This window comes from Bubalus bubalis, chromosome 11, assembly GCF_019923935.1.
Source record: "Bubalus bubalis isolate 160015118507 breed Murrah chromosome 11, NDDB_SH_1, whole genome shotgun sequence".
NCBI lineage: Eukaryota > Metazoa > Chordata > Mammalia > Artiodactyla > Bovidae > Bubalus > Bubalus bubalis.
Genome location: NC_059167.1, coordinates 33899739 through 33924064, shown reverse-complemented (window position 1 = coordinate 33924064; position 24326 = coordinate 33899739).

The following is a 24326-nucleotide window of genomic DNA, read 5'->3' as shown; positions in this document are numbered from 1 at the left end:
CCAACTCAGAGTGTGCATTTTTGTATGACTATAAAACATGCAGAAATTGATGGTATATTTGACTACAAAGAAAACTTTAAAAAAATTTTTTTCAAGGGAGAATACTTAGAAATCACAAAATTAGAAGCAAGTAAAAACTAATGCCCAAAACATCTTTACATTTTGGAAGTTAAGAAACATTCTCCTAAATAACTTCTCAGAGAGAAATTTTTAAACTGAAATTACATATTATCTAGAAAGCATTGAAAAGTGAGCGTTTAACATTAAATTCTTAATATTAAAAAAACTGAATTTATGTTCAGAGAACAATGTATAGCCTCAAATTCTTTCATGTTTGAATAAATTTGAAAATAAAGTAATTTAGACTTATTGTTAGGGCTGAATTATGTCTACCCCAAATTCATATGTCGAAATCCTAATACCTAGCATTACCAAAAGTAAGTGTATTTGATTATAGGGCCTTTAAAGAGCTAATTTAGGTAAAATGAGGTCATACAGGTAGTCTCTGATTCCATATGACTGGGTGTCCTTATAAGAAGAGATTGGGACACAGACAAGACACCAACAGAGAAACAGTCATGTGAGAACACAGGGATAAGAAAGTTATCTGCAAGTCAAGGAGGGAGGTGTCAGAAGAACCCAGACCTGCCCACACCTTGATCTTGGACTTCTAGCCTCCAGAATCGTGAGATAAATTTCTGTTGTTTAAACCACCCACTCCAAGGTAGTTTGTTATGGTAGTCTGAGAAAATTAATACATCCATCTTAAGAATTAGTAAAAGGATACTTAGATAAACGGAAGAGAGTATACAGTGGGAATTAATAAAAAACAAAAGATAGTTAATAAAATAGGAAACACAAAAATGAAAGAAGGAAAAAACAATAACAAAAAAGATGTTATAAAAACAATAATAAATTGCTATTAGACTGAATAGGAAAAAGCAATTAGAACTGGGAAGCCCACATGATACTAAAGCATGTTTATTAATTTTGTTAGTTGTGGTGATGGCGAGTTATATTTAAAATCTCCTTATTTGTTAAACAGGAAGACTGAGATATTTGTGAGTGACATTATTAGTGTTTGAAATTAAATTTTAAGTACTCCAGAATTTTCTTAAAAAGATATCTATGTGTGATGGGGGAGCCTATATAGAGAAAATAAAATTTACAAAACTTTGGAAGCTTAAATGAGTACACTGGGATTCAACAGGTTATCCTCTTCACTTTGGTATAGATTTTAAAATATTCCTTATTAAGATTTTTTAAAATATTAAATTTATTAGTTCAGACTTTCAGGTGAAGAAAAAATATTTCTGCTCATGGTTTGGTATGAACGGATATTGTTCAGGTTTGCAAGTTTGAGCGTCATTATTCTTTAGAAATTCAGATCTGATATCTCAACTGGAACGAATAGATATTTGGGAATTCTCTTTAACCTTACTTAATATGTATATATATATGTAGGTTTTTGAAAATGGTAAGGAAAATCATAGGGTAAAACAGATTTGGAGAAGCTGTTGTGAGAGGAAATATTTCTGAAAAGCCAAAAAAAGAAATAAAACTGCTGTAAGTTTGTTCTTTCTAAGGTGTTGCCTAAGAATAACTGAGACCTTCAGAGTCCCTGGAGAAGTGGATGGCTGTCCACTCGAGTATTCTTGCCTGGAGAATTCCGTGGACAGAGGAGCCTGGCGGGCTACAGTCCATGGGGTTGCAGAGTCTGACACGGCTGAGTGACTAACACACTCTTCAGAGTCCCTGAGAAGGAATAAGGGTCTCCATGGACATGGTTCTGCATGTCCAAAGGGCAGCTTAGTGAAAAAGGGTGGGGGGGAAGGAATCATGAGTATTTTTTAAAAATTTATTTATTTTGGCTCTGTTGGATCTTCATTGTGGTACACGGGCTTAGTTAGCCCACCACATGTGGGATCTTAATTCCCCAACCAGGAATCAAACCCATGCCCCCTGCATTGGAAAGCACATTCCTAATCATGGGACTACCATGGAAGTCCTCAAGAGCATTTTTAAAGTTGCATTCTCTCTAGTAGACTAGATGTCCAAATCCTGCAAGGAGATGCCCTTAGTTCTCCCTGAACTGGGAGACTGTCAGTTCTAGCTTCACATTTTCCTTAGGCATGACTAGCTTGTCACACTTGCTCTGTACCTGTCCTGCCCACTAGAGTGTAAGAGTCCTGAGGACAGGGACTGTCTCTGCAGAATCACTGAGCAACCCCCCACCCCGCCACAGTGCCTGGCGCACAGTAAGTGCTCAATGAATATTATTTAATGAATTTATTATCCTTTTTGTTATAAAATTACTTCCCCATCTCTTCTACCCTATTCTATATGATAAAAGTTTGGTTTTATTGATAAATGGAAAAATAAAGCCTTTAGAACTCCTGAAGATTAAATACAAAAATCCCCACAGCAATTTTTTCATTCTTACGAGACTGCATGGATGTGAAGGACATTTGTAATGACTAATAATGCTCTAGGAAGTTAGCCAAGAACTCCACCATTGCCCAGGAGTTTCAAAACCTTGAGAACTTTTCTCCTGGTGTGTTTAAGAGTATTCAAACTCACTCTGCACGAGCAATGCACTGGCTTATGCTGACATTTTTGTCTCCCCTTGGCTCCCCCCTTAGTCACACTGTGGTTTCTTTTCAGGCTCACACGCGATTCCAGCAGCTTTTTTGGTGTGAGGAAGATAGCCCTACATGCTTCGCTCAGCTCTCACAGCTCTAATAAGAGACAATCCCTACAGCCGAATACAGTTGCTCAGCAGGATAAAAGCTACTTTCTATAAGGTAATATTTCTCTCTTGAGAAAGTATAGTTTGTAAGTTTGGCACTATCAAATTTCCAGGTCATCTCTGCTTGCTGGGAAAAAGAATCCTTATGAAGAGAAGTTGTTCCCTAGAGGGAGAAGAAGGCAACGATCACCACCTGAATCAACCCTGTGTGCGAGGCTGACTACAGTGGCCCCAGGGAGGCTGCCAAGTGGTCGGGCAAAGGAGGTTTGGGAGACCACAGAAGGGAAGAAGATCTCTTAAATGGAGTGACTTTCCTGGCCCTTCTCTTAAAACTTTCACAAACTGGCCAGCATGGTCATCATCCACGCTCTCATCATTTTCAAGTTGCCAAAGTAGCTCACCGGATTAACAGGACTTTGCACATGCACTGAATCATTTAATGCCATTGTCAAGGACACAGGAAAGACATCTGATAGCCCTGCAAGAGAGCAAATAACAACAACATAAAACCATCCACTAGCACCAAACAGGGAAAACACTTCATGGGAGAACTCATGTCCTCCTGTAGCCCTGCCCTACACCCCTTCCAAAGAAACTCTGCTTTCCCATCCCAACTTTACCGGGTCCCCACTTCAGATACTGGGTCCCCACCTCAGAACCAGAGGAGGGGACCCTTAGCTGTGCTAAGGGAGCGTCCATGTCTCCTCAACACAAACCCTTTCCTCTTAAAGTACATACGCGTGCATCTCATTGCATGTCTAGCCTCACCCCAGTCAGAAGAACAACTTCTTTTTGATCTTTGGAGTTTATCTTGATTTTTAAAATGTAGGTGGACCTAGTAAAGGGGGAAAGATCACTTGGTATAGAATCTTATCCTGAATAGCTGATTCGGGTTGAGGTTTTACAGCATCGTTATTTGGTCATATTTACCAAATGTCTTTACCTGCTCTATTATCTGCCTTTTCAGATGTGTGCTGTTTTTGATGTTTAATTGCTCTTATTTACCAAATGTCTTATTCATTATATTATCTGGTTTTTCAGATGTGCTCTCTTTTTCATTTCACTGCTAAGAGAGCCTAACCTAACAAAATTGGTGACTTGCTTAATAATTCAAGAACTGGGAAGCACCCTATACAGGTTGAGCTGGCTGATTCCATGGCAGTCACTGGAGTTTCTGTAAGTCTTCATTCTTACAATCAGTGCTTTTTAGAACTTAAAGAATTTACCTTCAAAAGGAAATTTTAGATGCTGACAATTTATTTGATAAGGATCAAATATTTGTTATATCAAATGCTTTCAAATATTCAAAAGGACTGTTTCAATAGTCCTCCCATCATCTTCTAAAATTAAACAAGCAAACAAATAAATCTTTGGAATCTTTTGTAATTTCAAGAAGTTATGTTAGTGCTTCAAGTTCTGATAATACCCATGTAGACAAATATATACTAATATGTCTATGGGAGGAGGTAACAGTGGAAAATATTTCCAAAAAGTATAAAGTCAATGATTTGAATGCAATATACTCCCAATATACTAATTGGGAACAATATATAATATTTTAGATGTTTACATTTGGCTTTTTTTTTTTTTCATTTATATAGTGGACAGAAAAATATTTTGCCTTTTCTATTCTATTCTAAGAGAGTCCAGACTATTTTACTTGTGGCCAAGCACAGAATTAGCTAGAACTCTATCAGATCGGAGAAGGCAATGGCACCCCACTCCAGTACTCTTGCCTAGAAAATCCATGAATGGAGGAGCCTGGTAGGCTGCAGTCCATGGCGTCGCTAAGAGTCGGACACGACTGAGCGACTTCACGTTTGCTTTTCTCTTTTATGCATTGGAGAAGGAAATGGCAACCCACTCCAGTATTCTTGCCTGGAGAATTCCAGGGACAGCAGAGCCTGGTGGGCTGCTGTCTATGGGGTTGCACAGAGTCGGACACGACTGAAGTGACTTAGCTTAGCTTAGCTATCAGATCAGACCAGATCAGATCGGTCGCTCAGTCGTGTCTGACTCTTTGCGACCCCATGAACCGCAGCACGCCAGGCCTCCCTGTCCATCACCAACTCCAGGAGTTCACCCAGACTCACGTCCATCGAGTCGGTGATGCCATCCAGCCATCTCATCCTCTGTCGTCCACTTCTCCTCTTGCCCCCAATCCCTCCCAGCATCAGAGTCTTTTCCAATGAGTCAACTCTTCGCATGAGGTAGCCAAAGTACTGGAGTTTCAGCTTTAGCATCATTCCTTCCAAAGAAATCCCAGGGCTGATCTCCTTTACGATGGACTGGTTGGATCTCCTTGCAGTCCAAGGGACTCTCAAGAGTCTTCTCCAACATCACAGTTCAAAAGCATCAATTCTTCGGCACTCAGCCTTCTTCACAGTCCAACTCTCACATCCATATATGACCACAGGAAAAACCATAGCCTTGACTAGACGGACCTTTGTTGGTAAAGTAATGTCTCTGCTTTTGAATATGCTATCTAGGTTGGTCATAACTTTCCTTTCAAGGAGTAAGCATCTTTTAATTTCATGGCTGCAATCACCATCTACAGTGATTTTGGAGCCCAGAAAAATAAAGTCTGACACTGTTTCCACTGTTTCCCCATCTATTTGCCATGAAGTGATGGGACCGGATGCCATGATCTTCGTTTTCTGAATGTTGAGCTTTAAGCCAACTTTTTCACTCTCCTCATTCACTTTCATCAAGAGGCTTTTTAGTTCCTCTTCACTTTCTGCCATAAGGGTGGTGTCATCTGCATATCTCAGGTTATTGATATTTCTCCTGGCAATCTTGATTCCAGCTTGTGTTTCTTCCGGTCCAGCGTTTCTCATGATGTACTCTGCATATAAGTTCAATAAGCAGGGTGACAAGATACAGCCTTGACGAACTCCTTTTCCTATTTGGAACCAGTCTGTTGTTCCATGTCCAGTTCTAACTGTTGCTTCCTGACCTGCATACAAATTTCTCAAGAGGCAGATCAGGTGGTCTGGTATTCCCATCTCTTTCAGAATTTTCCACAGTTTATTGTGATCCACACAGTCAAAGGCTTTGGCATAGTCAATAAAGCAGAAATAGATGTTTTTCTGGAACTCTCTTGCTTTTTCCATGATCCAGCAGATGTTGGCAATTTGATCTCTGGTTCCTTTGCCTTTTCTAAAACCAGCTTGAACATCAGGAAGTTCACGGTTCACATATTGCTGAAGCCTGGCTTGGAAAATTTTGAACATTACCTTACTAGCGTGTGAGATGAGTGCAATTGTGCAGTAGTTTGATCATTCTTTGGCATTGCCTTTCTTTGGGATTGGAATGAAAACTGACATTTTCCAGTCCTGTGGCCACTGCTGAGTTTTCCAAATTTGCTGGCATATTGAGTGCAGCACTTTCACAGCATCATCTTTCAGGATTTGGAATAGCTCAACTGGAATTCCATTGCCTCCACTAGCTTTGTTCGTAGTGATGCTTTCTAAGGCCCACTTGACTTCACATTCCAGGATGTCTGTCTCTAGATCAGTGATCACACCATCGTGATTATCTGGGTTGTGAAGATCTGTTCTGTACAGTTCTTCTGTGTATTCTTGCCATCTCTTCTTAATATCTTCTGCTTCTGTTAGGTCCATACCATTTCTGTCCTTTATTGAGCCCATCTTTGCATGAAATGTTCCTTTGGTATCTCTGATTTTCTTGAAGAGATCCCTAGTCTTTCCCATTCTGTTGTTTTCCTCTATTTCTTTGCATTGATCACTGAGGAAGCTTTCTTATCTCTCCTTGCTATTCTTTGGAACTCTGTATTCAGATGCTTATATCTTTCCTTTTCTCCTTTGGTTTTTGCTTCTCTTCTTTTCACAGCTATTTGTAAGGCCTCCCCAGACAGCCATTTTGCTTTTTTGCATTTCTTTTCCATGGGGATGGTCTTGATCCCTGTCTCCTGTACAATGTCACGAACCTCATTCCATAGTTCATCAGGCATTCTATCTATCAGATCTAGGCCCTTAAATCTATTTCTCACTTCCACTGTATAATCATAAGGGATTTGATTTAGGTCATACCTGAATGGTCTAGTGGTTTTCCCTACTTTCTTCAATTTAAGTCTGAATTTGGCAATAAGGAGTTCATGGTCTGAGCCACAGTCAGCTCCCGGTCTTGTTTTCGCTGACTGTATAGAGCTTCTCCATCTTTGGCTGCAAAGAATATAATCAATCTGATTTCAGTGTTGATGTATAGAGTCTTCTCTTGTGTTATTGGAAGAGGGTGTTTGTTATGACCAGTGCATTTTCTTAGCAAAACTCTATTAGTCTTTGTCCAGCTTCATTCTGTATTCCAAGGCCAAATTTGCCTGTTACTCCAGGTGTTTCTTGACTTTCTACTTTTGCATTCCAGTCCCCTATAATGAAAAGGACATCTTTTTTGGGTGTTAGCTCTAAAAGGTCTTGTAGGTCTTCATAGAACCGTTCAACTTCAGCTTCTTCAGCATTACTGGTTGGGGCATAGACTTGGATTACTGTGATATTGAATGGTTTGCCTTGGAAACGAACAGAGATCATTCTGTCGTTTTTGAGATTGCATCCAAGTACTGCATTTCAGACTCTTTTGTTGACCATGGTGGCCACTCCATTTCTTCTGAGGGATTCCTGCCCGCAGTAGTAGATATAATGGTCATCTGAGTTAAATTCACCCATTCCAGTCCATTTCAGTTCGCTGATTCCTAGAATGTCGACATTCATTCTTGCCATCTCTTGTTTGACCACTTCCAATTTGCCTTGATTCATGGACCTGACATTCCAAGTTCCTATGCAATATTGCTCTTTACAGCATCGGACCTTGCTTCTATCACCAGTCACATCCACAGGTGGGTATTCTTTTTGCTTTGGCACCATCCCTTCATTCTTTCTGGAGTTATTTCTCCACTGATCTCCAGTAGCATATTGGGCACCTACTGACCTGCGGAGTTTCTCTTTCAGTATCCTATCATTTTGCCTTTTCATACTGTTCATGGGGTTCTCAAGGCAAGAATACTGAAGTGGTTTGCCATTCCCTTCTCCAGTGGACCACATTCTGTCAGATCTCTCCACCATGACCCGCCCATCTTGGGTTGCCCACGGGTGTGGCTTAGTTTCATTGAGTTAGACAAGGCTGTGGTCCTAGTGTGATTAGATTGACTAGTTTTCTGTGAGTATGGTTTCAGTGTGTTTGCCCTCTGATGCCCTCTTGCAACACCTATCATCTTACTTGGGTTTCTCTTACCTTGGGCGTGGGGTATCTCTTCACGGCTGCTCCAGCAAAGCGCAGCCATTGCTCCTTACCTTGGACGAGGGGTATCTCCTCATCGCTGCCCTTCCTGACCTTCAACGTGGGATAGCTCCTCTAGGCCCTCCTATACTAATACTAATTAGCTAGAACTCTGTACTTCCCTGGTGGCTCAGATGCTAAAGAATCTGCCTGAAATGCAGAAGACTCAGGTTTGATCCTTGGAACAGGAAGATCCCCTGGAGAAGGAAATGGTAACCCATTCCAGTATTTTTACTGGGAAAATTCCATGGACAGAGGAGTCTGGTGGGCTACATACAGTCCATGGGGTTGCAAAAGTCAGATATAGCTGAGTGACTAACATTTTCACTTTCACTGTACCAATACACTTCACTGTACAGATTGAGAGATGCTATGAGACAAGTCATGTCCAACAAAAAAATTATAGCCATGTAGAGAAAAAGTCTTAAATAGCAGAACACATGCCTATCTATTTGGTTTCCTCCTAAGGCTTTTACTTCCATTATGCACTAGACCCTTTTGGCCGACTATATTATCATTTGAGTTTTAATCAATATTTATAAAATATATAGTTTATATTATATAATGTATATATCATATGTATGTAAAATACTGTGTATATGTTAATATATATATAATATACCTAAAATGAATAAATGTATATATGTAAAAAGCTGTTTGTATATATTAATATATATAAAATATACCTAAAATGAATTTATAGGTCCTTACAAGTCCTTTAGTCACCTTTCATGAACTCTCAACCATTAGCTGTGTGAATGTGTTTAATTATCAAAGAGATCTTTCAGATTTCTCTGTCTCAAAGCTATTAAAGAACTAACTGGTTTGGAATGACCATCATCAAAAACTCTATAAACAATGAATGCTGGAGAAGGTGTGGAGAAAAGGGAACCCTCTTGCATTGCTGGTGGGAATACAGCCACTATGGAAGACCATATGGAGATTCTTTAAAAAACTAGGAATAAAACCACCATATTGACTATGCCAAAGCCTTTGACTGTGTGGATCACAGTAAACTGTGGAAAATTCTGAAAGAGATGGGAATACCAGACCACCTGACCTGCCTCTTGACAAACCTATATGCAGGTCAGGAAGCAACAGTTAGAACTAGACATGGAACAACAGACTGGTTCCAAATAGGAAAAGGAGTATGTCAAGGCTGTATGTTGTCACCCTGTTTATTTAACTTATATGCAGAGTACATCATGAGAAATGCTGGGCTGGAAGAAACACAGCTGGAATCAAGATTTCCAGGAGAAATGTCAATAACCTCAGATATGCAGATATGGGCTGGAAGAAACACAAGCTGGAATCAAGATTCCCGGGAGAAATATCAAGAACCTCAGATATGCAGATATGCACCACTCTTATGGCAGAAAGTGAAGAGGAACTAAAAAGCCTCTTGATGAAAGTGAAAAAGGAGAGTGAAAAAGTTGGCTTAAAGCTCAACATTCAGAAAACGAAGATCATGTCATCTGCTCCCATCACTTCATGGCAAATAGTTGGGGAAACAGTGGAAACAGTGTCAGGCTTTATTTTGGGGGGCTCCAAAATCACTGCAGATGGTGATTGCAGCCATGAAATTAAAAGATGCTTACTTCTTGGAAGGAAAGTTATGACCAACCTAGATAGCATATTCAAAAGCAGAGACATTACTTTACCAGCAAAGGTCCGTCTAGTCAAGGCTATGGTTTTTCCAGTGGTCATGTATGGATGTGAGAGTTGGACTGTGAAGAAGGCTGAGTGCCGAAGAATTGATGCTTTTGAACTGTGGTGTTGGAGAAGACTCTTGAGAGTCCCTTGGACTGCAAGGAGATCCAACCAGTCCATCGTAAAGGAGATCAGTCCTAGGTGTTCTTTGGAAGGATTGATGCTGAAGCTGAAACTCCAATACTCTGGCTACCTCATGCGAAGAGTTGACTCATTGGAAAAGACCCTGATGCTGGGAGGGATTAGGGGCAGGAGAAGAAGGGGACAACAGAGGATGAGATGGCTGGATGGCATCACTGACTCGATGGACGTGAGTTTGGGTAAACTCCGGGAGTTAGTGATGGACAGGGAGGCCTGGCGTGCTGCGATTCGTGGGGTTGCAAACAGTTGGACACGACTGAACGACTGAACTGAACTGATGACCCTGAGGAAACCAAAATTGAAAAATACACATGTAACCCAATGTTCATTGCAGCACTGTTTACAATATCTAGAACATGGAACCAACCTAAATGTCCATCAACAGATGAATGGATAAAGAAGATATGGTACATATATACAATGGAATACTACTCAGAATGCATTTGAGTCAGTTCTAATGAGGTAGATGAACTTACAGCCTATTACACAGAGTAAAGTAAATCAAAAAGAGAAGGATAAGGATAAATATAGTATACTAATGCATATAGTATATATATACTATATATATACTAATGCATTTAGTATATATAGTATATATATACTATATAGTATATATAGTAGTATATATAGAGAGTATATATATAGAGTATACTATATAGTATATATACTATATGGTATATATAGAGAGAGTATAGAGTATATATATAGAGTATACTATATAGTATATATATATAGAGAGAGTATAGAGTATATATATAGAGTATACTATATAGTATATACTATATAGTATATATATATAGAGTATATATATAGAGTATACTATATAGTTTATATACTATATAGTATATATAGAGAGAGTATATATATACTCTCTCTCTCTCTATATATATATATATATAGTATATATAGTATATAGTGTATATATATAGTATATAGTATATATAGTATATATATATGGTATATGTAGTATATAGTGTATATATATATATACACTAATGCATATAGTATACTATATTTATCCTTCTCTTTTTGATTTACTTTACTCTGTGTAATAGGCTGTAGGTTCATCTACCTCATTAGAACTGACTCAAATGCATTCTGAGTAGTATTCCATTGTATATATGTACCATATCTTCTTTATCCATTCATCTGTTGATGGACATTTAGGTTGGTTCCATGTTCTAGCTATGGTAAACAGTAAATCAAAAAGAGAAGGATAAATATAGTATACTAATGCATATATTGGAGAAAGCAATGGCACCCCACTTTAGTACTCTTGCCTAGAAAATCCCATGGATGGAGGAGTCTGGTAGGCTGCAGTCCATGGGGTCGCTAAGAGTTGGACATGACTGAGCGACTTCACTTGCACTTTTCACTTTCATGCATTGGAGAAGGAAATGGCAACCCACTCCAGTGTTCTTGCCTGGAGAATCCCAGGGACGGGAAGCCTGGTGGGTGCCGTCTATGGGGTCGCACAGAGTCGGACACGACTAAAGCGATGCAGCAACAGCAACAGCAACAGCAATGCATATATATGGAATCTAGAAAGATGGGACTGATGAATTTACTTGTAGGGCAACAGTGGAGAAACAGACATAGTGAACTGACTTACGGACATGGGGAGAGGGGAGGAGAAAGAGGGTGAGATGTATGGAGAGAGTAACATGGAAACTTACATTACCATATGTAAAATAGATAGCCAATGGGAATTTGCTGTATGACTCAGGAACTCAAACAGGGGCTCTGAATCAACCTAGAGGGGTAGAATGGGGAGGGAGATGGGAGAGAGTTTCGGGAGGGAGGGGACATGGGTGTACTTATGGCTGATTCATGTTGATGTTTGACAGAAAACAACAAAATTCTGTAAAGCAATTATCCTTCAATTAGAAAAATTAATAAATTTTTTTTAAAAAAAGAACTGCTTTGCAGCCACAATTATTAAGAAATAGCTTCATAAAAGAAATTTTGAGTCAGGAGAAGTTCTGTGTGGTCTATATAACAGATGGATCAAACTAGTCTAAGATTTTTCAATTTTTTCCTTTTAACCTTAAGGCTTCAGATAACCCAGGAGACTCCACAGAAAGACCAAAAATCCACACACTTTCACATGCTCACATTTAACTCACTTCAACAAATATTCACCAGGACTAAGCCCTGGGCTTCAAAGATGAGTAAGAGTTCCTCTTCAAGGAGCTAACAATCAGAGAATAAATCAGTAAATAGAGAGCCAACCATGTAAAGCTGTCTGAAGGAAAGGTTCCAAGGGTGCATGAGAAGAAACGATTTATTTCTCCAAGAGGATGTGTAGAAAGATGATAGATTCTCTTTACTGTTGTTTCCCAATATTCAGTTTTCCTTTTGGATGGGATTATAAATAATTGACCCTCCATTTAGGTTCTAGGGGAGAATCTTCATACATGTCAGCCACTCAGCACAATCTGAGACCCTTTTTGAGTGATTAGCTCAAAAATGGATGCTATTATTTTCATTGGCTATAGAGCCTGGTTCAAGGAACCTAAACTGGTTCAGTAGGCATCCACCCTTCCTCCCATTTTCTATTACAAGTCTCATTAGTCACCTTCACTGGTTCCCCTCTTCTCCCAGTCCTTTTAGTTTTGAGCCCCCATGGCTCAGTCCTTGATCTTCTCTTATTACCTACCCTTGCTTTGTTGGAGATCCGTACAGTCTTACGTCTTTGAATATTACCTCTATGCTGACAATGCTGAAAGATGTTATCGCCAGTCCAGACTCCGCTCCCAAATGCAAACTCAGGTCCCTCTGCCTACTCAACATCTACACATGGATGTTGGTGGACTTCTAAAATTCAGTGTGTCTGAAACTCAAGCCTGGATCTTCCTTCCCTTACCTGCTCTATCCACAGCCTTCTCCATCTCAGATAATGGCTTACAACAAAAATCTGGGAGTCATTCCTAACACTTCTATCATCTCCCATATCCAATCTGTTAGGAAATCCTGTTAGCCCTACACTCATTCTCTTTCCAGAATCCCACCATGTCTCATTACCTCCACCACTGCTCGTCCAGCCATTATCATCTCTTGTCTGGATTACCTGAAGAAAGTTTGATTCTTTTAGGAAGATGTGATGGGGTAGAAAACATTTTTCAGGTAATGAAGAGGTTCTTACTGGTTTTCTGGATTCTACTCTTGCTCCTTCGCAATCTACTTTCAACCCAGCAGCTGGCAAGATGCTCTTAAACTTGGATTGGATCATTTACTCTTTGACTCAACATGCTGCAGATGAAAAGGCAAAGCCCTTGCAGTGGGTCTGTATGACTTGGTCCTCTTTTACTTCCATGATCCAGCCTCTGACTGCTAATCCTTTACTTATTTCACCCCAGCCACATTGGCCTCTCTGATGCTGCTTACGTCTTTGCTGCTAGATTGCTGATAGATTCTTCGAAAGAGAATTTCTCATCTTCAAACACACCACTCCCAGTGAGGACCTTTATGCTGCTTGTTTCTTACAAACACCGTTCCCCAAGCTATCACATATCTCACTCTCATATTCTCACGTCTTTGCTCAAATGCCATTTTCCTGGTGAAGTCTTCTCTGACCACCTTATAAAAATGAAAGCCCTTCCTACACACCCAGTCCTCTTTACCCTGTACTATCTTTCTCTTTTGCCATAGACTTCATCATCATGTAACATGATATATGATTTGCATGTGTGTATATACACACACACATATATATACACACATTTATAACTATGTGTGTGTGTGTGTGTGTGTGTAGATATAGATATTTCAAATGTGTGTCTTCCCTCATTTGAATGTTTGCTCCACAAGGGCAGGAATATTTACTTAGTTTTGTTTACTGATGTATTTCACCACCTAGAAGACACCTCCTCGTAGGCCACCTACAGAAATCTTAGACTTGATAAATGGAATTCATTCATTCCACAGTAAACTCTTACCCCATACTCCCTGCTTATTTGAGTGGTCCCACCTACCTCCTGGCATGCAGCAGGTACACTATAAATATTTGTTAAATAAATAAATAAGATAGGGAAATTGGTCTGAGGGTAAATCCAATACACAAAGGAAAGAACTCAGAGAATTGGACCCAAAGCCCTGATCAAACCATGCCTAAAGTCCATACTAGACTTTTTTCAGTAGCCTGAAATCATCATTGAATTTTATGTTCTAAGCCAGTTTGATTTCAGTTTTGGTTTTTTTTTTAACCAGCAAAAGCAGCAAAGGAGACATAGACATTTTGGACACAGTGGGGGAAGGAGAGGGTGGGATGATTATGAGAGAATAGCACTGAAACATATACATTACCATACGTAAAACAGCCAGTGGGAGTTCGATGTATGACACAGGCAACCCAAAGCCAGTGCTCCGTGATGACCTAGAGGAGTGGGATGGGGAGGGACGTGGGAAGGGGCGTTCAATAGGACAGGGACATGTGTATATCTAATGATGATTCATGTTGATGTATGGCAAAAGCCATCACAATATTGTAAAGAAATTAGCCTCTCATTTTTGTTGTTCAGTTGCTCAGTCATGTCTGACTCTTTGTAACCCCATGAACTGCAGCACACCAGGCTTCCCTGTCCTTCACTACCTCCCAGGGTTCACACAAACTCATGTCCATTGAGTTGGTGATGCCCTCCAACCATCTCATCCTTTGTCATCCCCTTCTTCTCCTGCCCTCAACCTTTTCCAGCATCAAGGTCTTTTCCAATGAGTTGGCTCTGCTCATCAGGTGGCCAAAATTTTGGAGCTTCAGTTTCAGCATCAGTCCTTCTGATGAATATTCAGGATTGGTTTTCTTTAGGATGGACTGGTTTGATTTCCTTGCTGTCTAAGTGACTCTCAAGAGTGTACTCCAGCAGTATAATTCCAAAGCATCAATTCTTAGGTATTCAACCTTTTCTATGGTCCAACTCTCATATCCATACATGACTAGTGGAAAAACCATAAATTTGACTATCACTTTATTGACAAAGTGATGTCTCTGCTTTTTAATACACTATCTAGGTTTGTCAGCAAATTTGTCTAGGTTTGTCAGCAATATGCCAGTAAATTTGGAAAACTCAGCAGTGCCCATGAGACTGGAAAAGGTCAGTTTTCATTCCAACACCAAAGAAGGGCAATGCCAAAGATGTTCTACCACACAATTGCACTCATGTCATATGCTAGCAAGGTCATGCTGAAAATCCTCCAAGCTTGACTTCAACAGTATGTGAACCAAGAACTTCCAGATGTCCAAGCTGGATTTAGAAAAGGCAGAGGAACCAGAGATCAAATTGCGAACATCTGCTGGATCATAGAAAAAGCAAGAGAATTCCAGAAAAGCATCTACTTCTACTTCATTGACTACACAAAGCCTTCAACTGTGTGGATCACAACAAACTATGGAAAATTCTTAAAGAGATGGGAATGCCAGACACCTTACCTACCTTCCTCATGGCTCAGATGATAAAGAATCTACCTGCAATGCGGGAGACCTGGTTTTGATCCCTGGGTTGGGAAGATCCCCTGCAGAAGGGAACGGCTACCCACTCCAGTATTCTGGCCTGTAGAACTCCATGGGTTGCAAAGAGTCGGACATGACTGAGCAACTCTCACTTTCACTTTTACCTGCCTCCTGCGAAACCTGTATACAGGTCAAGAAGCAAGAGTTAGAACTGGACACGGAACAACGGACTGGTTCCAGATTGGGAAAGGAGTACATCAAAGCTATATATTGTCACCCTGCTTATTTAACTTATATGCAGAGGACATCATGTGAAATGCCAGGCTGAATGAAACACAGGCTGGAATCAAGATTGCCGGGAGAAACAGCAATAATCTCAGATATGCAGATGACACCACCCTTGTGGCAGAAAATGAAGAGGAACTAAAGAACCTCTTGATGAAAGTGAAAGAGGAGAGTGAAAAAGCTGGCTTAAAACTTGACATTTAAAAAACTAAGATCATAGCATCCAGTCCCATCACTTCATGGTAAATAGATGGGGAAAGAGTGACAGACTTTATTTTCTTGGGCTCCAAAATCACTGCAGATGGTGACTGCACCCATGAAATTGAAAGATGCTTGCTCCATGGAAGAAAAGCTATGACAGACATTGTTGTTGTTGCATGATCTTAGCTTTTGAGTGTTGACAGTTGCTTTGTGCGGCATCCAGCTGCCTGTCACCTCCTCAGGCTGCTTCCTGCAGGAAAGCAAAGAAGAGGTGACCTTATAGAGTGGAGAGGAAGTAACAGTTCCTGCTCAGAAGGCCCCTGCTCAGTATACATTTGGTATTTACTGAGGCCACCTGCTCTCTGCTACAAATTAGGCAACATTTCTATTGCTTTCCTCCTACCTTGTTAGGAGTGATGTTTCAGTTCAGTTCAGTCACTCAGTTTGTCCGACTCTTTGCTACCCCATGAACCGCAACACACCAGGCCTCCCTGTCTATCACCATCTCCCGGAGTTCACTCAAACTCTCGCCCATCGAGTCAGTGATGCCATCCAGCCATCTCATCCTCTGTCATCCCCTTTTCCTCCTGCCCCCAATCCCTCTCAGCATCAGAGTCTTTTCCAATGAGTCAACTCTTTGCGTGAGGTGGCCAAAGTACTGGAGTTTCAGCTTTAGCATCATTCCTTCCAAAGAAATCCCAGGGCTGATCTCCTTTACAATGGACTGGTTGGATCTCCTTGAAGTCCAAGGGACTCTCAAGAGTCTTCTCCAACATCACAGTTCAAAAGCATCAATTCTTCGGCGCTCAGCCTTCTTCACAGTCCAACTCTCACATCCATACATGACCACTGGAAAAACCATAGCCTTGACTAGATGGACCTTTGTTGGCAAAGTAATGTCTCTGCTTTTCAATATGCTATCTAGGTTGGTCATAAGTTTCCTTCCAAGGAGTAAGCGTCTTTTAATTTCATGGCTGCAGTCACCATCTGCAGTGATTTTGGAGCCCCCCAAAATAAAGTCTGACATTGTTTCCACTATTTAGGGACGTAAAACAACTGCTTCCCTTCCCATCAGTAAAGGAAGGGTTGGCTACAGGCAACGCTGTGGTGGATGAACGTCACCAGAGGCCTCCTCTCTCGTAACTCCCTGATCCTTGAGAATGAGGCCTTGATATCACCCTGACACAGTGAGACTCTGGGGGAAGCTGCTCTCATCCTGCTCCCGCCCTGGGGCTCCAGGGAGCAGCTGCGGCAGTTGTTTCTCTCTGATCTTTTCTATCTTCTGTTCCCCAAGTTCTGCAGAGGTGGCTGAAGGCAGCATGATTAGTCAATTCCCACAAAAGGGGCAATGGATTAATGTGCTAGCGCTCTCACATCCTAATGAAGGCTCGTAAGTCTCCACATAGGAGGTGAGTGTTCCCAGACTTTCAGGCCCTAGAGGCCAATGGGAAGGAGTCAGGGGGCTGAGGAGGCTTGGAGAAGAGTGAGAACATGCGTTAAGTCAGAAGGAGCGACTCCGCTGGTCTTTGTTTTACCCTGAAGACTATAGAATTGCCCTTGGCTCTGAAAAAGAAGGGGGAAAAGTTCGAATGCTGCCAATAGAATTCAGATCCCATATTTTGCACAAAAGGAAACTGAGGACCAGAGAGGTTAAGTGGATGGAATGAGGTCATTCAGCAGCCAAGGCAGGACCAGAACCCAGGTCTTGCCTTCTAGCCCAAGGCTCTCTCTGCCAAGCGCCCAGTTCTAGGAGGCCCTTGGGCCTCAAGGGGAAGTGGCTCTGCTGGGGGAAGGACAGTGCAGCGGGTTCTTAGGGTGGAGGCTTACCAGTTAGCCAGGGCCTCCCTGAATGGTTCCGCCCCACCAGCTGTGTTGGGATGCAACTCTGACCCACAGGGAGAGCCCAGGAATACTCAGAGAGCTTTCCCCTGAGCCTGCTGGGGAGGCCCTGGGCATTTTAGCCCACTGTGCACATCGCCACCAACAGAGCACAGTTCATTTGTGAGACTCCACTTCTGAAAATGATGCTATGAATAGAACTGAGGAATGCTGACTTTCTAAAGAGCTCAGAGAGGAAGGATCTGGGATCCCTGGAGGGTGGAGGTAGGAAGGAAAGAGGGATGGAAGGAAGGGAGGAAAGAAGGGAGGAGGGCCGTTGATAGCTATTATGTGCTCCTGGCTCTGCCATGTGCTTCCAGAGTTCTCCCCATCAGCTCATCTGAGCTCTGAGACCCTAACCTCCTACTGAGCAGGTCTTATCCTTGCTTCTCCTGTAAGGACACAGAGGCTCTGAGAGCTAGTGACTAGCCCAGTGTCACACCAGATGCGGGTTTTGCTCCAGCCCCCTGACGACAGCTGAGTGTCCTGTTACCCATAGCTGCCACTCTATGGGGCACTTCGGCTGCTGAATAAGGTCACCCATACAAACTCTTCTCTTTCTTGTGAGTTATTTTAAGTGTGCTGCATAGACTTACTGAGAAAAGATTGTCTCACATAAAACTGTCCCTCTGAATATCTAGCAGAAATGATGGGAGGGTTTCATCCTTGTAAAATTAGGGAAACTCTCCTTGAAAACAGGCTCAGATGCATTGTGCCCTTTTTGATCCCACTCTTTTCCTTACCTTGCCTGGGACATTTAGTGGGGTGGACACTCCCACATGTGGCTTGTCTGGTAACACGGATGTGATGGCACCTTAATTGGATACTGATATCCTGGAGTAACTCCCTACTTCACCTGCAGAAAAAGAGAATTGAGTGCTCTCTCTCACTCTCTCCACACACACACACATAATACATATATGCTTTTGTGTATACACATACAGGTATGTATGTATATAAAACATTTTGTGGTAGCCATTAGTGCTGTTCACCAGATGTTTCCAGTTCCCTGCCTCTTAAGTACATGCCTTCCTGACCCCTTTGTGAGTAGGCAAGGTCATAGGCCTGATACTGACCCATGAATGTGAAGAGAAGTATGTCACTTCTACACTGAGCCCATTATTGCTGCCATGAAACCCTTAGAGCTCTTTTGCCCTTTGCGTGTGACCAACAAAGTCCAAGATAGCCACCACTCCATCACCTGGACCTTTGAATGGCTATCACAGGCGGAGCCCCCACCTCACCAACCAACAGTGGGCATGTAGCATAAATAAGAAATATTTAGTTATTCAAATCTGTGACTACATGGGACTGTTTGTTATGCAGTGTAAGCAGCCTAGCTAGACTGATTCAATTTACAGTATCAAGTACTTTTGAGGCAATTCTATTTCATCCTCCAAGTAAATCTAGTAGGTGGGTATTATTGTCATGCCCATTCTACCGATGGAAATGCCTAGGCTAAGAGAAGTGAATTTCTCTAAGATCAGTGCAGATGGCTAAGACAGTTTTCTGTTCCACATTTCTGTGGCTACAAATCCAGGTTCTTAATCAGCACTTCCCCCTCTGTTCTCTCTGCCTAGGTACTTTCTGAGCCAGAAGAAAAATAATACTTATTATGCATGTTCCCAGACCATATATTTGTTTCATCAATGACACTTCACATATAACCTCAAATTTCCTATTGTGGTCAAAATTTGCATGTTAAAAAAAGGAAAATTTGGTTTTGGACAAACAACTAGACCATCATAAATTATAGTTTAATGATTGGCATTCTACCACTTTCTGGAAAATATGACCTGGTGATATAAATCCTTCTCACAGCAAGCAGCCCTCAGCTAAGAAAATTAGTTTTATTAACCAAAAAATCATTCTTAGAATTGATGGCTGTGTAGATGACCTTTGGCCTACTGTAATATAGCAATGTGTCTACCACGGTAAAAATGCCAGAGTAAGACAGGTCCCACAAAAGGCAATAAAGGAACAACATTCCAAAGACAAATGCACTCGAGACACATATGACAGCCATGGGAAGGGGGGAGTAATCAGTTATAAGAAATGACAGTGTTTTGGCAGCCTTAGTTCCTCTAACTGACAGGACAAATAAAACTAATGTAAATTATTTTTTTAAAGAGCAAGTCAGAAGAGTTACAAGTAAAAATCAGAATTAGTTTTGGACTTGGATTTAAGATTACTGGGTAGCCCTCCTTTTTCAATGCTCCAAGGTCAGCATTTCCCTCTTACAAACATTAAAACCTTTCTTGTTCTTCTACTAATTTTTCTTTGGTTATTTGATTTAATCTGGGCTTTATTCTGCTGTTAATCCTCTCAGACTTACTTTGCCTTCTGATATTCTCTTTGAGGCATATCTTCATCAGGATGTTGCTTATGGTTAAGTGCAAATCTCCCATGAATTTCATTGGGAATACAGAGGGCAGTCCATGAAAATAGGCATTGTTGTTTTCAATGCAAGCTGTTCTAAAGAGAGTATGATATATTTTAACTTTTGGACTTTCTAAAATTTAGATCCTAACATACTAACAGGACTTATTTTTTATATGACATCGGTTCTTGCAGGGAGGTAGAAATGAAAGTCTTCCTTAAGCTACGTTCACATTTATTCTGTGACTAGAAATAAGAAACCAACCAAACAAACAAAGAAAATAAATACCCCCTCCTGACGCTAACGCTTCACCAAGCATATCACTACTAGAACGGGGTTGAGCAGGTTCCACGCTATTTGCTGGTCAAAGACAAGGGTATTGAGATTCTTGCTGAAGAACAGGACAGAAATCCAGGGGCTTTTGAAGTCCTTAGTGGCTTAATGTTCAAAACTTTGCTTCCTCAAGATGAAGGTTCAAACACAATTTAGGTCAGAGGTTAAAGAAGTCTGCCACTTCAGTGGACAGATAAGGGTTTTGAAGGTTGCGGCTGAAGCCTGGTGGCTGGGCCAGGCAGGGAAGATAGAGGATAAAGGAGACCCAACTCCACCCTCCCTTATCTGCCCCTGGTTTCCTTAAGAGCTAATGTTCATTAAATTCCTCTCCCTTAATAAAGAAGAGAAATTCCCAACAACCGAAAAAGTAAATCCTGTCTTTGTTCCGGCAAACTAGGTCAGCATCATATGTTCCCTGCTGGCAGTTTTCTGCAGCGTGGGCTTCACAATGAGTCGCAGGTATTTATGAAACTGTGCTTGATTAAACTTTTCCTTTTTCCCGTTCGAGGACTCCAGTGTCTCTTAGTCAGAGAGAGATTGAGTTGGCGGGTGTTTCTCTCGGAAGACTCCTGACTGCAGACCGCAGATCTGAGGACTACCTTTGCACCAGCTTGATTTGGAACCGAAGCATCACAAACATATACGCCGCCTGCCGAGATGCCACTGCCACATAAAAGCAGCTTAGCAGCATGGAAACTTTATTTTTTTTACAACCCGTTTTAATGGGATTGGATTCAGTGCTATAAATTTCCACTAAGTCTGCCTTTAAAAAAAAAAAAAGAAACTCATTCACATTTTCTCCAGACTTCTGGTTCTCTCCCCAGACTCCTCAATATTGCTCTTTAGCACTTCTGTGTTGATTTCAAAGCCAAAATAAGGATTTTCTTACATAAGCAGTAAGACAATCGCTGTCTTTGGATATAGTTCCGAGGCATCAAAGAAGAGTAACTCAGGCTATAGATGTCAGTGCAAATACAGAAGGCAAATCTCCCATCCACGAGCAGACGAGGTGGCATTCATGATTTCCTCCACGTGCACGGCCTCAGAAACGGAGACAAGGGTTCCCAGGGCAAGGTTTTTGTAAGGGCGGACTCAATAATCACTACAAAAGATGATTTCACGTGTGTGGTCCCGTTGCTAGAGCCAGAGCATAAGAGCTAGGAATTCTTGGGTCTTGTGATCACATCTACGCACCGGAGCCTTCGCTGTTCTCCACCTCTGATTTTCATGACTATAAATGAGTGTGGCTCAGGCACCAGGCAGCACAAAAAAGATGGGAGGGACGATGTTTTCCCTCCACATCAGTGAGCCTCTCGGAAACTTCTTGACACATAGCTTCTCCTGTTTGAATAGGTAGAGACTGTGTCCAACCATGGAGCCGGCATCCTAGAGCGAGAGGATAGTCACAGCTGTGAGGCCAGGTCCCCACTTCTCTTTCCATGTGTCCCCAAAGACTTCTTGAGCTGTACCAGATGCATTGCCATTGGTTAGAAGTGCTCCTGTCTTAAGGGAAAAATTCTCACCTCAAACTACGGATACATCCGTCTGAGAGGGAATTAAAGAACAGGGACTTGAAGGTAAGCCTCGGGGTTAGTGATCTGCACACCATGCTCAGCAGCTGGCCTTCCTCAGGGCTTCAAAAGCAGGGCTTTCGTGGATCACCCGAGCATTGTGTTACATGCCAATTCTGATCAGCATCTCTGGCCCCGAGATTCGAGATTCAGTATTTCTAGCAAGGCCCCCAGTAATGCGATGTTGCAGGTCTCTGGACCACACTTTCAGAGAATAGACCTCATTTTGTGTAGCAAAGCATGATGTGTGGTTCAAATCCTGGTACCAACAACTGTCACCACAAGTACCAGTTACTTAATCTAACTAAGCTTCCGTTTTTTCTTCTGGAAAATGGGACTGTTTGAGTATTAACTAAGATGGCGTGTTAAAACCCAGATGGAAACAGACAAGGGCCTGAGAGAAGGTAAATAGGGGTGGGAATAAGGGCAAATGTTCCTGGGACATTAAGGCACTTGAATGGACAGGAGTGACTGAGTATGGAGAGAATCGAGGGTGATCCCTAGACTTTGGTCATGGACGGCCAGGTAGGAGGGGTCACACTCACTGAACATAGAAGGTGCATGTGGTGAGTGAAGAGAGGGTCACTCTGGGGAGAAGTGATGAATACAGTTTTGGACACTTTGAGTTGAGGGTCTGGGCTGGAGATGTAGAAACTCTTTTGTAAGCAAAATGGCAAATGGCTGATCTGAATACTTTTTTTGACAGAATAGGCCAAACTGCTGGACGAGTTTGAGAAGTCCATGTGAGCTTGAGATGTTCACCGTGCTCCTTATTGGTACAGAATTTTGGGCTGTCTATTCTACATTAGCTCTAATGATACACCTTAGATAGCAGACTTTGTTGCTCTTTTAATTCTCCCTGCTTATGCAGTGACAGGAAAGTCAACATCTGTCCTTAGATCTAGAAATTGTCAAGTGAAAATTCTAATATGATACAGAACACAGAAAAGGTTAGGGTCAAAAATGAACATTAAAACTTGGGACTATGACCTTGTCTCATTCATCCTATCATCCTGGATGTTCATAGACCCAGGATCCAGCCCACAGAGGCACTTACTTCACAAACATTTGTTGAATAAAAAGCAACATAAAATATTGCATTTATCAAGAGCTCTTCAAATCCCACTACTTCAGAGGGCTTTTCCTGACGAATTCCACTCTCAGAAAGCACTTTGTACTCGTGGATTTCTATATAAGCTTTTAATCTCGCCATCTTGCAATTATTATTATTCATGTGTTGTTTTTAATTATTCTCTTATTAATTTGTGTGTGTCTGTGTGTACACACACACATACACATGCACGTGTGCTTCAATTCTCCTACAGGAGAATTGAATTCAATTACTACAGGTGTCTTAAGGCAGATCTTTTAATTGCCCTCTGTTTTGAATTTCTAAAGTACCTTATACAGATCTTGGCACAGTGTACACTTAAAAATACTTGTTGATGAAATGTCTCTCCTCTACCTGGACTGCACTGTCAAAAATTTTAAGCACTGACAATAATTCTTTTGCCCCTAGTATATGTGCTTTTCTATTTGACAGAAAAATGAACAATTGGAAATACTTGAGTGCTAAGATTTCATAGAGTGAATTTCTGAAAGAATTAAGATGATTCTTCCCTAGACATCTTGTAGAGCTTTTAATTTTTGCCAGCTCACTTCCACATGTACCTACAGACTAATGTTATGTAGATAGCATATTACATACAAGCTGGAGCTCTTCCACATCAAATATATACTGCACTTTGCTCCTGTAGATCATAGGTAGAACTGTACTCCCAATTTCACATGCAAACATACATATTATGGAACGGATCAAAGCAGCAATCATAAAAACTAAAGGAATTCCTTAAGAATTACTTAAAAACAGACATTTCCCTGATGAGCATTCATTTAAATAAGATCGTTTTTGAAAGCAGAAAGTTATCCAAGGCAGGAGAAGAATCACTTTTTCTGTTAGATGCAACAACATTAAAAGGCTAGGGGACTTCCCTGGTGGTTCAGTGGTTAAGAATCTGCCTTGCAATGCAGGGGACGTTGGTTCGATCCCTAGTCTGGGAAGATTCCACACACTATGGGGCAACTAAGCTTGTGTGCCATGCCCCAGCTACAGAGCCCACACATTCTGGAGCCTGCGCTCCACAACTAGAGAAGCCTGCATGCCACCAGGCTCTGCAACTAAGACCTGACACAACCTAAATAGATAAATAAATATTTCAAAAAGACGGGCTAGGGACTCCCTGTCCATATTTAGGGGGATATAAACATCAAAAGGCAAGTTCTGTTTTTATTGTGACAACCATAATTATAGTCTTCACATTATTATATAACTAAAATATA